At 36.2% G+C, this 14,625-nt stretch overlaps 1 long non-coding RNA gene across 2 annotated transcripts; it reads right to left on the bottom strand.

The window, feature by feature from the left end:
- Positions 1-7,135: 7,135 nt before the first annotated feature.
- On the bottom strand, positions 7,136-11,934 carry LOC124895815. Of its 2 annotated transcripts, none has more exons than XR_007051890.1 (3): positions 11,309-11,934; positions 8,874-8,974; positions 7,136-7,577 (listed from the first exon to the last, which is right to left on the bottom strand). It is a non-coding gene; the product is annotated as an uncharacterized LOC124895815 (long non-coding RNA). The 2 variants fall into 2 exon arrangements; XR_007051891.1 differs by having other exon boundaries at positions 8,874-8,966; positions 11,309-11,914.
- Positions 11,935-14,625: the final 2,691 nt, after the last annotated feature.

The raw sequence follows: 14,625 nt of genomic DNA, 5'->3' as shown, positions 1-14,625 counted from the left end.
AGATTCAACTAGCTGTCAAACAAGTTGGCTTTTAACCCTTTACGATAAATCAGTTAAATAAATAACCTCACGTGTCCAGACATCAATCAGAATTCAAAAAAAAAAAAAACAAAGCATTAAAAGGCTCAAGTTTGATTTGTTCCAGCAACTAATTAAAATTTCAAGAGGTTGGATATAAAAAAAAAAAAAACATACTTAAGTTATAGAGTCCATATGAAAAAAAGAGGGATGGAGAAAGAAAAATCACAACTAAATAACAAGTATACTCAACTATGCCAAATTGTTGTAATGACAAAACCTTTCACCGCCTTTGTCGAGCTTCACATCATCTTTGCAAAGAACTGTGTTTTCGGTTAATTTGATTGCAAACATTCACTAACTAATCAATAGTCTTCATGCTTTCCGAATGTGTGACCGTTTGAGTGAAAAGTTGATAAATATGAATTCACTTTCCCAAGTGTTACGTGTGAATAAATATTCTAGATATGAGCCAAAGAAAATGACCCTCACACATAACAGAGGAATTCGATCAAAATGATGCAAACATCAACTTAAGCAAACAGCCTTCAGAAACTTTGGAGGACGAAGGAAGCAATCAGAAATAAATCTTTAACCTTTTAATCTAATTTGTAACAGCAAGGAGAATACCAAAACCCAGAGAAAAATGCTCAACATTAAAAAGGAAAGAAAACTACTCTTATGCTAATCGTTAGATTTGACTACAAACAACAAAGCAATAATCGATAGGAAAGGAACCTAGACACTACCAACAACTGGAAGTAGAAACAACATCATAAACAAACATGGGATCCAAAAATAATTCAAGAAACAAAATTTAAGCACTACAAATACCAAACAAAAACAGAAAAGAAACGAAGTTTAAGCACTACAAATACCAAATGAAAACAGGAACTCATGAAAAATAAAAGAAAACAAGAAAGACCTATTTCGGAGCAGCTCACTGGGACGACGAGCTTTGACGACAAACTTCCAGCCGAGTTTAAATTTTGACCTTTCGGAGTTTAATTTTTTGTCGGAATGGAGTTTTTTCTTAGTTTGTTTCTTGTAGAATTTTTGGTTCCGTAAGACTAGAAGCATACGCCTCCCGAATCTTCAAATTTTTCCCCAGAAATCCTCTACCCCCTTGCCTTCTTCCCCTCAATCCCTATTTATAGTGGAAGACACTGATTTTTCTATTTAAAAATAGAGAAGACATATCTCTAAAATTCGAATTCCGAACTGGCCCTTCTAATTTGGATTGGATTTTGGATTTTGGATTTTGTAACACACAATCTTGAGCAAGAAAGTCAAAAAGATGGCTCCTAGGCCTGCAAAATTTAAAGATAAGATGAAAAGATAGAGTTTTTTATGATTTTTGGATCTTTGTTGGTTGAGTTTCAGTGTTGGGTCGGGTATCAGTCATTGTTGGCCAAAGTTGGGTCTGCCGATGGTATCGAGTTGATTTATGGGTCGGAGCGGTTGGTGATTTTGTCATTATTTGTTGGGTGGTCGTCGATGTTGATGTTGACATCGCTATTGTGTGTTGTTGTTGAATACATTGGGACCACATGTAATTTCATCCAAACTCCACACTAGTATGATATTGTCCGCTTTGGGTCAAGTCCTCACGGATTTGTTTTTGGGCACCTCCCAAAAGGCCTCATACTAGTGGAGTTGGGTGAGACTCTTAAATATTGGACATGTATCCTCTATTTCTCCGATGTGGGATTGATTTTATTCCCAATAATCCTCCCCTCAAACCAAGACCACAACACTCGTGACCTCTCTTTCAGTGATAATCCATTTGATCTGGCTAGCCATCTTTTACCGCCACTACCAACCAGTGGGACACGCCGCTTGACCACTACTTGTCAAGAAGACTTTCGACACAAGGCATCAACCATAAATCTCAGCTACTGGGTCACTTCATATGATCTGCCAAATATCTTGTACCGCCGTTATCACCAAATGGGACACGCTGCCTGACCACCACTCCCTAGAAAGACTTTCAACACAAGGCACCACCAACAGATCTCCAATCTTGTCATCACACTAGGAATTTCTCACCAACCGCAGTCCACTACTCCGACACACCCAAACCTGGGCTCTAATACTACTTGTTGGGTCCGCGTGTAACTCCGCACTAGTATGATTTGTCCGCTTTGAGCCAAGCCCTCACAGATTTATTTTTGGGCACACCCCAAAAAGCCTCATACTAATAGAGTTGCATAGAGTTGCATGAAACTTTAAATATTGTACATGTTTCCTCTATTTCTCCGATGTAGGGTTGATTTGCTTCCCAACAATCCTCCCCCCAAACCAAGACCACACCACTTATGACCTCTCCTTCAGCGATAATCAATTTAATCGCACTAACTATCTAATATCACCATAACCAACTAGTGGGACACGCCGCTTGACCACTACTTGTCAAGAAGACTTTCGACATAAGGCATCAACAGTAGATCTCAACTACTAGGTCACTTCATATGATCTGCCAAACATCTTGTACCACCATTATCACCCAATAGGACACACTGCTTGACTACCACTCGTCAGGAAGACTTTTGATACAAGGCACCACCTGCAGATCTCCAGTCTTGTTGTTACACTGATAACTTCTCACCAAATACAGTCCACTACTCTGATACACCCGGTCCACTACTTCGACATACCCGAACCTGGGCTTTGATACCATTTGCTGGGACAACGTGTAACTTCACCCAAACTCCGTACTAGTATGATAATATCCGCTATGGGCCTAGCCCTCATGAATTTATTTTTGGGCACATCCCAAAAGGCCTCATACTAGTGGAGTTGGGTGAGACTCTTAAATATTGGACATGTATCCTCTATTTCTCCGATGTGGGATTGATTTGCTTCCTAATAGAATATTGTCCTTGAATGGGTTTTTTCCGTGGTTGTGTTGTTATCGTGTATTGCTGTTGATGTTACTCGTTTGTGGTAATGGAATAAAGAGGAAAGATGAGGATTTGGGTCGAGTTGTATGGAATGGGCTGGGGTAATTCTATAAAATAAAAAGGGGTTCTTGGGCCATTTAAAATATAGCCAAATGGTAGGATTAAATTATTTATTGAATAGCCAATATTTTAGATCCTTAGTCAATTAATTTAAATTTCAACCAAATTGATAAATTAATTGGTTAATTACATTGCAATTATGACCAAATCAATTTCAATTATGGTTAATTCAATAAATTGACTAAATTGAATCGAAATTCGAAATGATTTTACATCGAACTTAGTCCCGAGCTTCTTAAAAAACCAAACAAATAAATTTTCTTAAATAAATTATTTTGAGACTAAATTGTGGTTAAATAAAATCTCTAACTATTTGAATCAATTTTCAAAATAATGCTTGGTTAAAATCTATTTTTTGTAAATTGATTATTTAAGTAATGAAATTATACAATCTCGTATGTATGAATATGCAAAATATAATCGCTACTTGAAATGACAAAGTCACCTAGATAAATAATTGATTTTTTTATCTGAAAATTAAATATTATAATTTTATTTAAAATCAAAGACACTCAGGATTAAACTTAATCATGGAGGGAAAAATTAGGTATCAATACCTAGTCTTACTGGCAGTCTCTTCAACTAGCAGTCTTTCACCTACTCTATTTGTCCCTTAGCTAGACAACCTCATTTACCTTTTATTGATAACACTTTCTCTTTATCTTCCCCTTTTGAGTTGATCTATATTGATACTTGGGGGCCTTATCACTCCACTACTTATGATGGTTTTCGTTATATCCTCACCATTGTTGATGACTATTCCCGTGCTACCTGAACACATCTAATGGGTTCCAAAATTAATGCATTTGATCTTCTTAAGGCTTTTCTCACTTTGGTGGAAACTCAGTTCAATGCTTATGTTAAGGTAGTTCGTAGTGATAATGCTTTAGAACTTGGATCTTCTTTGTCTGGTTCTCAGTTCTTTTCCTCCAAAGGCATCATTCACCAAACTTCTTGTCTCTACACTCCTCAACAAAATGGAGTTGTTGAGAGAAAGCATAAATTTCTCTTAGAAACTGCTAGGGCTTTGCTTTTTCAGTCCCATCTTCCTATTAGGTTTTGGGGGGATTGTCTTTTAACAGCCACTTACCTTTTTAATCGGTTTCGTTCCCCTACTTTGCATCACAAGAGCCCTTTTGAATTACTTCATCATAAATCACCCTCCTATTCCCACCTCAAGGCTTTTGGGTGCTTGTGTTACTCAACTATCCCTATTCTTTATAGAAATAAATTATCCCCTTCTAATTCTTTGTGTTTTTGTTGGATATCTTTTTGCTAAAAGGGGTTACAAGCTTTATAACTTTCTCTCCAAGACTTGTTTCATTTCTAGGGATGTTGCCTTTTATGAAACCACCTTTCCTTTACATTCACTCTCTTCCCATACCCTACTTTCTTATCTATTTCATATTTCTTTCTTTGATGACCCTGCTTCTCCTCCAACTGCTTCTGTCTCTACACATGAGTCTACTGTATCCCCTGCTTTAGTACCCCTTATTCCAGCTTTTGTTCCCCCTTCTAGAAAGTCTTCTAGGGTGTCCCATCCTCCTGTTAAATCTTCAAGATTATATGTGTCATTCTTTCTTTCTTCCTTACTCCACCTATTCTCCTTCTTGGGCTTCTTTACATGGTTAACTATCTATTTGTAAGCCTCACAGTTACTCTCAGAAAGCTGTATTTCCTTAGTGGCAAGATACAATGAGACAAGAGTTTTATGCTTTGGAGTCCACTAATACTTGGTCTGTTGCCCCACTTCCCTATAGAAAGAAACCTATTGGTTGTAAGTGGGTTTACAAGATCAAGTATAGGGCTGATGATTCTTTGGAAAGATATAAGGCTCGATTAGTGGTCCAGGGGGTACTCAGGTTGAAGGTGTTGATTTTTATGAAATATTTTCCCAATGATCAAAATTTCCACTATCAAGACCCTTGTGACTGTGGCTATTAAGCATCGTTGGTCTCTCTTTCAACTTGATGTTAACAACGCTTTTCTCCATGGGGATTTGGATGAAGAAGTTTACATGAAACGGCCTCCTGGACTTACTGTTTTTGATTCTTCTTTTTCTATGATTTGCAAAATCAATAAATCATTATATGGGCTTCGGCAAGCCTCTCGTTAATGGTACGCCAAGTTGACTCATGCCCTTCAATTGAGGGGTTATGCCCATTTTCTTAATGATTACTCTCTCTTCACTAAAGGTTCGGGGGATTCTCTTGTCATCTTAGCTGTCTATGTTGATGATATTATTTTGACTGGCACTGATCTCAAAGAAATTACTGATCTCAAGTTGTTCCTCCATGAATAATTTAAGATAAAAAAAAAAAATTAGGTTTGTTGCATTATTTCCTTGGTATTGAAGTATTATATTGTGACACTGGTGTTCTCTTGCATCAAAGTGAATTTGTTCATGATCTGCTTATTGATTATCATTGTGATGTTTCATCTCCTGTGGTTTACCCTTTGGAACTAAATTGTAAGTTGTCTGTTGACATGGGTGATCCTTTGGAGCAGCCTAAGGTTTACCGTAGCCTGGATGGCAAGTTGAATTTTTTAACTCATACTCGGTCGGACCTCTTTTTTGTTCTCCAATATTTGAGTCAGTATTTGTAGTGCCCTTGTGTGCCTCACATGCAGGCTGCCTTACATCTTTTATGTTACCTGAAGGGTTCCCCTGGGTTTGGTTTATTTTTTAATAATTCTACTGACTTCTCTTTACAAGTTTTTTGTGACAGTGATTGGGTTTCTTGCCCGAATAGTCATCGTTTTGTCACTGGGTTTTGCATTTTAATTAGAGGCAGTTTGATTATCTGGAAGTCCAAAAAAATCCAGTGGTGTCCCTTTCATCTGCTGAATCTGAGTATCGCTCGTTGAATAAGGCTATGGGTGAACTCACTTGGCTTTTCCATCTCCTTTCTGACTTTGGTCTGCACTCTTCTCTACCAGTTCTAGTGTTTTGTGACAGCAAGTCTGCTATTCATATCGCCAAGAATACTATATTCCATGAGTGAACGAAGCACATCGAGTTGGATTGCCACTTTGTCCGGGCTAAACTAGGTGTTGTCTTGATCACTTTGCATCACACTCCGAGTGCTTCTCAAATGGTTGACATTTTCACGAAGGCCTTACTTGGTGCTGCTCATCACTTTCATCTTTGTAAGTTGGGAGTTATCTCACCCTCCAACTTGAGGGGGTGTTAAGCTACATGATAATATCATAGCTATTGGTGGAGTGGGCTAGTCCATTGTATTTGTGTATATATTTTTGTATGATGCCCATATGGTGTATAAGGCTCAATATCTTATTTATTATCTGGTTTTATTACTTTATTTCAGGTCATGTATATATATTATGTAACCCGCATTATGTGGAACACAGATTCATAATTGAAGAGATCAGTTACAAGCATTAGATATTTTCCTCTCTCTTCTTTCTTCTTAAAGCTTCATTTCTCACATAAGTTTTGCTCTGAATATGGTATATTCTTATTTCTAATATACTTTAATATATGATAGAATTAAAAATGAGGTTAAATCTGTGTAGGAGCTAATACATCACCAGCCGTAATTTTGATCCTCAAATCAAGTAATTAGATTAGTCACTTACAATGAGAAAACTAAAATGATTTTCTTTAACTATTAAAGTTTGTTTCTATTCATGGTGTTGGTAAAAGGGATAGATTAAAAAGTCTTAATGTAATGATCATTGAACAATTGGGGAAAGTGTATCAGTTTATAAAAATAAGGAAAGTGAAAGGGATAAGATGTGTTGTACAACTATAAATAAAGTCACATGTGTGGTGGGTGAGCTCTTAAGGGAATAGGCCAGTTAACGGGTCAGAGAATAAAAATGGCCCAATTGTAGAATCAGGCCCAATTCGTAGATATGAGTCCAATAGTTGAGGAGTCTATAAAGTCACCTATTAAGAGCGTGAAACGTATGCAAATTCTGGTAAATTCAGTTACAATTCCCTAACTACTTTTCCCTTCTTCGATCCTCTTCTTCTCCTTACCTAAATCATTTTTCTTCTTTCTTTCTTATGTTCAAGTTCACCAATGGAGTTAGTTAGTGATCAATGTTGTAATAGTATTTCTACACGATTAATAAAAGAACTCCTGTTTCTATTATTGTTTTGTTATCAAATTTTATTTTCAATTCTTAATACATAATAAAGTGGTATCAGAGCCTTTTCTTGGCACCATAACTATAACCGAAACTCATGCAAAATCTATGGAGGAAAGTGTCAAAAAATTGGAGAATCAATTTCAAAACTACATGACAGAAACTAATAAAAAATTGGAGTCAAATATCTCAAAAATGGACGAATTGCATTGCAAATTGAATATGATGATGGAGAAATTCTTCGCGAACAAGGATGGCATTCTGGGTAGTGGAACAGTAGAGAGGCATCCTTCAAAAACTTTGGGTAGTAGAGTTCGAATGATGGATTCCCAGGATAATTCTAATGGAAGGTCGTACAACCACTTCACGAGGTCCAAGGTAGAATGTCCTTACTCTGAGGAGGGTGAACCTCAGTCGTGGCTGCAAAAATGTGAAAGGTATTTCAGATATCACCACATAGTTGATGCTAAAAAAAATTAGAAACTGTCGTGCTGCATTTGAATGGGAGGGCCGAGTCTTGGTTTTTATCTTACCAGTTGAGTAAGGGTATAGTCAGGTGGAAGAATTATGTAGAGAAAATCTGTAAAAGCTTTAATGATTCTTATAATAGCAATCTTAACCTACTGGGGAAAACTAAGCGAGTAGAACAAAAAGGGACATTGACGGAGTATTTAGAAAAACTTGAAGATTTGAAGGCTTGGGTTTTTATCAAATATCCCACCATCTCTATAGATTTTTTGTTGTGATTTTTCATTAAAGGATTGAAAGAAGAAATTAGACATATTGTGAAAATATTAAACCCATACATTTTTAGTCAAGTTATAAAGAAGTCTAGACACAAGGAAGAGTGTTTAGATGCCATGAATAAGAGGAGTAGAATAACTATCAGGAAACAGTCAAGCCACTATAATACAGGCACTGGTGTTACAGGTCAAAATCTTCTAGTTATATGCCAATAGAGGGCAATTATAACTCAACATTATCAGGGTCCAAGTTGTTCGAGGCTAGAAAAGCAAGAAGGGAGTATTATAGGTGTGGGAAGAAGTATTTCATAGGGCATCAGTGTAAAGATAAGCAATTAAATACTCTAAGTGGAATCACTGGACAAGAAGAGAAACTTGAAGATTCAGTAGAAAAAGTTATGAGAGACCTTCAGATATTCAAGAAGTGATTCTGGATGAATCTATCAGTTTACATGCACTATCAGGTACTATTGCTTCAACCACTATCAAGTTGAAGGGGTGGTATAGGAAGCAGGGTCTTATAATTTTGGTAGACAGTGGTAGTACCCACAGTTTAATTGATGGTAGCAATGCTAAGCAACTTGGGTGTGTAGTACAAAAAAACTTTCCTATGAGGACGACTGTATCAAATAAGAGTCATTTGATGAGTTACCATTCTTCCCCTTACTTCAAATGAAAGATACATGGAGTAGATTTTGAATTTAAAGTTAGATTACTGGAGATTGGTGGATGCGATAAGGTATTGGGGGTAGACAGGATGAGGTAATATAATCCAATCTTATTTGATTTCATTGCTTGTAAATTGCAGGTTAGTATGAAGGGAAAAGGGTAGAATTAAATGGATATTCTGAAGAAAGAAAGTTACAGTCCTTGTCAACATCTGGGGTCAACAAGTTGCTGAAGAAGGGTTAACTTTTATGGGCTCACATGTTCACACTGGAAGCTATTGCAGTTGAGTCTAAGACAGTCATACCTGATGAGATCAATAGAGTCTTACAAGACTTTCTAGAGTTTTTCTCTAAACCAAAATCCTTGCCACCAAATAGAGGTCATGACCACTCCATCCCTATCAAACTTGATGTAAATCCAGTCAGTATTAGACCCTACAGGTATAATTATTTTCAAAAACATAAAATAGAGAAACAGGTTAACGAAATGTTACATAATGGTATCATACAACCCAGCCATTCCCCTTTCTCATCCCTAGTTTTATTGGTTAAAAAAATGGTACTTGGAGGTTTTGCATTGATTATAGGAAACTTAGTAAGATGACAATCAAGGATAAATTCCTTATACCATTAGTGGATGATTTAATGGATGAACTGAGTGGCTCTTGTATTTACTTTAAGATCGATCTTAGAGCAGGGTACCACCAAATAAGGATGACGGAAACTGATGTCTATAAAACTGCATTTAGGACATTATAAGTTCAAAGTAATGCCCTTTAGCTTGACTAATGCCCCTGCCACTTTTCAAGGGATTATGAACTATGTTTTTCAACCCTATTTAAGGAAATTTGTGTTGGTTTTATTTGATGATATATTAGTGTATAGTTCATCTGTACAAATGCATGCTTTACATTTAAGGAAAGTGATAGAAATATTGCAAAAAGAACAGTTGTATGCAAAAATGTCTAAATGTTATTTTGGACAAAACAAGGTGGAATACTTGGGTCATATAATCTCAGGTCAAGGTGTAGCCACAAACCCCACAAAGATTGAGGCCATGGTCACTTGGCCTGTTCCTAAGTCTATTAAGGAACTAAGGGGTTTCCTAGGACTCACAAGTTATTATAGGAGGTTTGTCTAGTCCTATGGCATAATTAGCAAGCCATTAACTAATTTTCTCAAGAAGAATTTATTTAAGAGGACTAAGGAGGCAGAATTAACATTTCAACAGATGAAACATACTATATCCACTGTACCAGTACTTGCCATGGTTGATTTTACAAAGCCCTTTATTGTAGAAACTGATGCTTGTTCTACTGGCATGAGGGTTGTCTTAATGCAGAAAGGCAGACCTATTGCTTATTTCAGCAAAGATTTAGCTCTCAAACACAGGGGTCTATCCACATATAAGAAAAATATATGTCTGTTTTATCTGCTGTAGACAAATGGAGGCATTACCTTTAAGGAGGACATTTTATAGTGATAACAGATTATCAAAGCCTAAAATACCTATTGGAGCAAAAGGTTACCACTGCTTTACAACAAAAAGGTCTTACTAAGCTTTTAGGTTTGGATTATGAGGTATAATACAAGAAAGGGGTCGAGAATAAGGTGGTTGATACTCTTTCTAAGAGGGAAGGGGAAGATTCTACTCTCATGGCCTTGTCTACCACTCAGACTACTTGGTTATAGGAAGTAGAAGACAATTATTCAGCTGATCCTATTGCATCTCAGTTATTTATCACATTAATTATCTCTCCTACCAGTATTCCTGACTATTCCTTATCCCAACGTATCATCAGGTTCAAGAATAAAATCTACATTAGGAGAAATATTACTTTGAGATAGAAGATTTTGGAGGCCTTGCATCAGTCTTCCTTAGGAGGTCACTCAGGTCAACAAGCTACTTACAGAAAAGTCACTTCTATATTTTATTATCCTAATTTAAAATTGGAAGTGTGTAAGTGGGTTAGTGAATGTGATGTTTGCCAACTGGTGAAGAATAACAGACCCGCCACTATGGGTTGTTACAACCCCTGCCTATTCCTCAACAGGCTTGGCAAGACATTTATCTAGATTTTATGGAAGGACTACCTTGTTCCCACAGTAAAAATATAGTTTTGGTGGTCATCAATTGATTTACTAAGTATGGACATTTTTTAGCAATCAAACATCCTTTTACTGCCCAAGATATGGCTGACTTATTCATGCGGGAGATACACAGATTACATGGTCTTAGGAAGACCATTGTCTTGGATCGGGACACTTGTTTCACTGGTCATTTTTGGCAGCACCTTTTTAAGACACTGGGGACTAAAGACACTGGGGACTAAACTTACTATGATTATAACCTATCATCCTCAAATGGATGGCCAAATTGAACAACTGAATCATTGTATGGAGGCTTACTTACATGCTATGGTCTTTGGATATCCTAAATCCTGGGTGAAGTGGCTTCATTTGGCAGAACTAAGGTACAACACTAATTACCATACTTCTCTTAAAACCACTCATTTTCAAGCCTTATACGACTACCCCCTCCCCCCTTCCTCCCCCCACTCAATTACCCGTAGGGTCTTTGCCCCTTTATAACCACGACCCTGCCAAAGTAAGTGTAGCTCAATGACAATAGGTGATTCAAAAATTTTGATATAACTTGACACAAGCACAAGCACGTATGAAGTTCTATGCAAACCATTTCAGAACTAAAAGATCTTTAGAAGTGGGAGATCTAGCTTACCTAAAATTACAGCCTTATTGTCAATCTCCAATTGATGTGCACAAGAATATCAATTTGTGCGCGCATTACTTTTGGCCTCAAAAGGTGTTATAGAGGGTCGGCGAAGTAGCTTATCGCCGTGAACTACCGCCAGGTTCACAGCTACATTCGGTTTTTCATATTTCCTAGTTAAAGTGATCAGTTGGTCCAGTTATATCTCCTCAATCTCAACCTCCGGCATGTGATGACTCCGAACACGTTTTGATTCAACCCATTACTATCTTAAGTAGAAAAATAGTTAAGGTTAAAGATGGTGTTGGTAAGAAAGTTTTAATTGAATGGGCAAACCTTGGCGTGGACAACGCTACTTGGAATGACTGGGGATATATCAAGCATCGATTTCCCAAATTTTTTGCTGCACAATAACATTGAGGACAAGGTCATTCATCGTAGGGAAAGAGATTATAATGTTCACTGATTAATTGGGGAAAGTGTATCAGTTTATGGAAATTAGAAAAGTAAAAGGGATAAGATGAATATGTTGTACAACTGTAGATAATGTCACCTGTATGGTAGGTGATCTCTTAATGAAATAGGCCAGTCAACAGGTTGGACAATAAAAATGGCCCAATTGTAGAATCAGGCCTAATTCGTAGATCTGAGTCCAATAGTTGAGGAGTCTATAAAGACACCAATTAAGAGCGTGAAATGTACGCAAATTCTGGTAAATTCAGTTACAATTCCCTAACTACTTCTCCCTTCTTCTTTGATCCTCTTCTTCTCCTCACCTAAATCATCTCTTCTCTTTTTATCAGGTTCAAGTTCACCAATGGAGTTATTTAGTGATCAATGTTGTAATAGTATTTCTATATATTGATTAATAAAAGAACTCCTGTTTCTATCATTGTTTTGTTATCAAATTTCATTTTCAATTCTTAATACATAACACTTAATGAGGATAACAGATGGCCCTTGAAATTCCAATACCAACAGAACTAAAGATTAATTTTAAGATTCCTAAACCCAAACCTATTAACATTTTTTTTTATTGTTAGAATACTAAAGTTTCTTACTGATTAGAGAATCTTACGATCTTACGTCTTATTTTACTGGAGATTCTTTTAACCTATTCTTCATAGTATTACTTTCTCTATTGACCATCTAGAAGCAGCAAATTACATGAGATGACCCCAACAGTGGGTGACTATATTTTTTTATCCTTCATAATTTTTTTTTAGAAATTAGCCTTTCTTTCTTTTTATGAATAGGACAAGTACCTTTTTCCCCTCTAACTTCAAATGTTTTTATACTTTTCATGTTCATTTGTCTCGCAAATTCTATTTCTTTTCTTCCTTTTTTTCTTTTCACTTTTTTTATTCTTCTTTTTTTTTAATTTATTTTTCTCATCCTTTATTTTCTTTTTTTCTTATCTTATTTTTCTCAAACATTATTTATTTTTCATTTTCTTTTTAAAAAAAAATTTACATGTATCAACCTTTATTTTTTTCTTTTCTCATTCTATTTTTTTTATTTTTCTCAAACTTTATTTTATTTTTTCCAACCCATATTTTTCTCTTCTCTTTTTTTTGTCTCGATCTTTATTTTTTTCCTCTTTCTTTTCTTCTCTTTTATCTTTTTGCTCGACTCTTATTATTCTTTGCTAATGAAAAGAAAGTTGAATAATTCACAAAGAGTATCTTCTTTCTTTGATATTGAAGTAAACTTAAGGGCGTGAAAGCTCTTAGGTTAAGTCTTGCCTCTAAGACAAGAGTTATAGAACATCTCATAATGTAAACCCCCGAGTCTGCACCCCAAATGCCACACGATGCTTACGACCCCAAAGGACCACAAGCTAACCTATGATTGAAATCTGTTGTGAGCACTGAGTAATAATACTGTAATAAATATGGAAAAATAGGCTGAAATACCATAAGGTTCAAAACCTAATATATTGATAAAGGATACCAACTGTAATAATAATTTGTACAACTGAATACTGTTTGAAAGTCTAGTTTGAAAGCCTCTATCTATCTGAATATGGAGTTGATGGAACAAGTCCCCAGCTAATTTAGACTACTGAAATTAATTGAATACTGAAATAATGAAATGATATGATAACTTTATCCTTGAATTATAAGGACTCACCACTAGGTCTGTTGCTAATAGTATGGGCTGCTAAGTTCGGTCAGGATCCCATGTGCCTGAACCTATAATATAAAACATCATAGCACAAAAGAAAAGGTATGCATTAGTACTTTGAATGTACTGGTATGATAATTGAGGGCTGATATACAAAGGTTCATATGCATGAACAATAACTAACTGAATAGCATGAATACAACTGAATGAGAGTACATGTATAACGAAAATTGATGAAATACTATTTATGCAATAATGTGCACATATCTACATACTCTATGTTTGAGATCATAGTAACACTGGATTTTGAGTTTTGATAACTGAACGACTAATACCCGAGTTTATGGATAACTATATTACTGATAGATGAGTGACTGTTTTTGATAGTCCTAATTCTGTAGAACTGAATTGAGTTATATATTGAGCTGGGTGACTGTGTCTGATAGTCCTGATTTTGTAAAACTGAACTAAGTTCTATACTGAAACTGAAACGAAAACTGTGAAAGGTAATCATATAATCGACATGCCCCTCTCTAAACTGATTGGGGTCCAATCTCTAACCCCATCTGGAAGGGTTTCAGTATTGTGCCACAAGTAAAAACAAGTGCTGAGTCACCCTCATCTAGAAGGTGCTCTGAACAAGTATGGTGGTACCCTAACTGGCAGGTAAAATACCCCCCTCAACCCTTAACTGGCAGGTTGATGTCTCAACCTACGCTGGCTACGTAGTTCTAAAATACCAGAAGTGCTTCTAAGTATCACACCCTCTCTGGCAGGTGATTCCCCAACCTTGGATTCACTCGGTGATGAATCCTACTCCCAACTGAATAGACACTAAACTAATTTCTAAACTGTTCTAGGCTAGACTGTACTGTTACTGATCGTGTTAACTAATTGAACTGGAATGAGTTCACTGAGTAGCGTAACTGATTGAGGGTTCTGAGTTTTATTTGCTGATTGGATATACTGAGTTTTGTACTGACTAAATGCTACTGTACATAACATTACTGAGACTATTCTGAAGCTACTACAGTTCTAGGTAAACAACTAGATTGTCAGGTATTAGATACCTCAGGACTCGATAACATGAAAAGTAAAGCATAGCATGATCTTGAAAAGCATTACAATGTTCATAACTCATTCATAGAGATATTTTAAAAAACACTTGTAAGATATAAGCTTGTACATATGCTAGCATT

Source organism: Capsicum annuum, unplaced genomic scaffold (genome assembly GCF_002878395.1).
Source record: "Capsicum annuum cultivar UCD-10X-F1 unplaced genomic scaffold, UCD10Xv1.1 ctg997, whole genome shotgun sequence".
NCBI lineage: Eukaryota > Viridiplantae > Streptophyta > Magnoliopsida > Solanales > Solanaceae > Capsicum > Capsicum annuum.
This window is presented reverse-complemented; position numbering and strand designations above follow the sequence as displayed.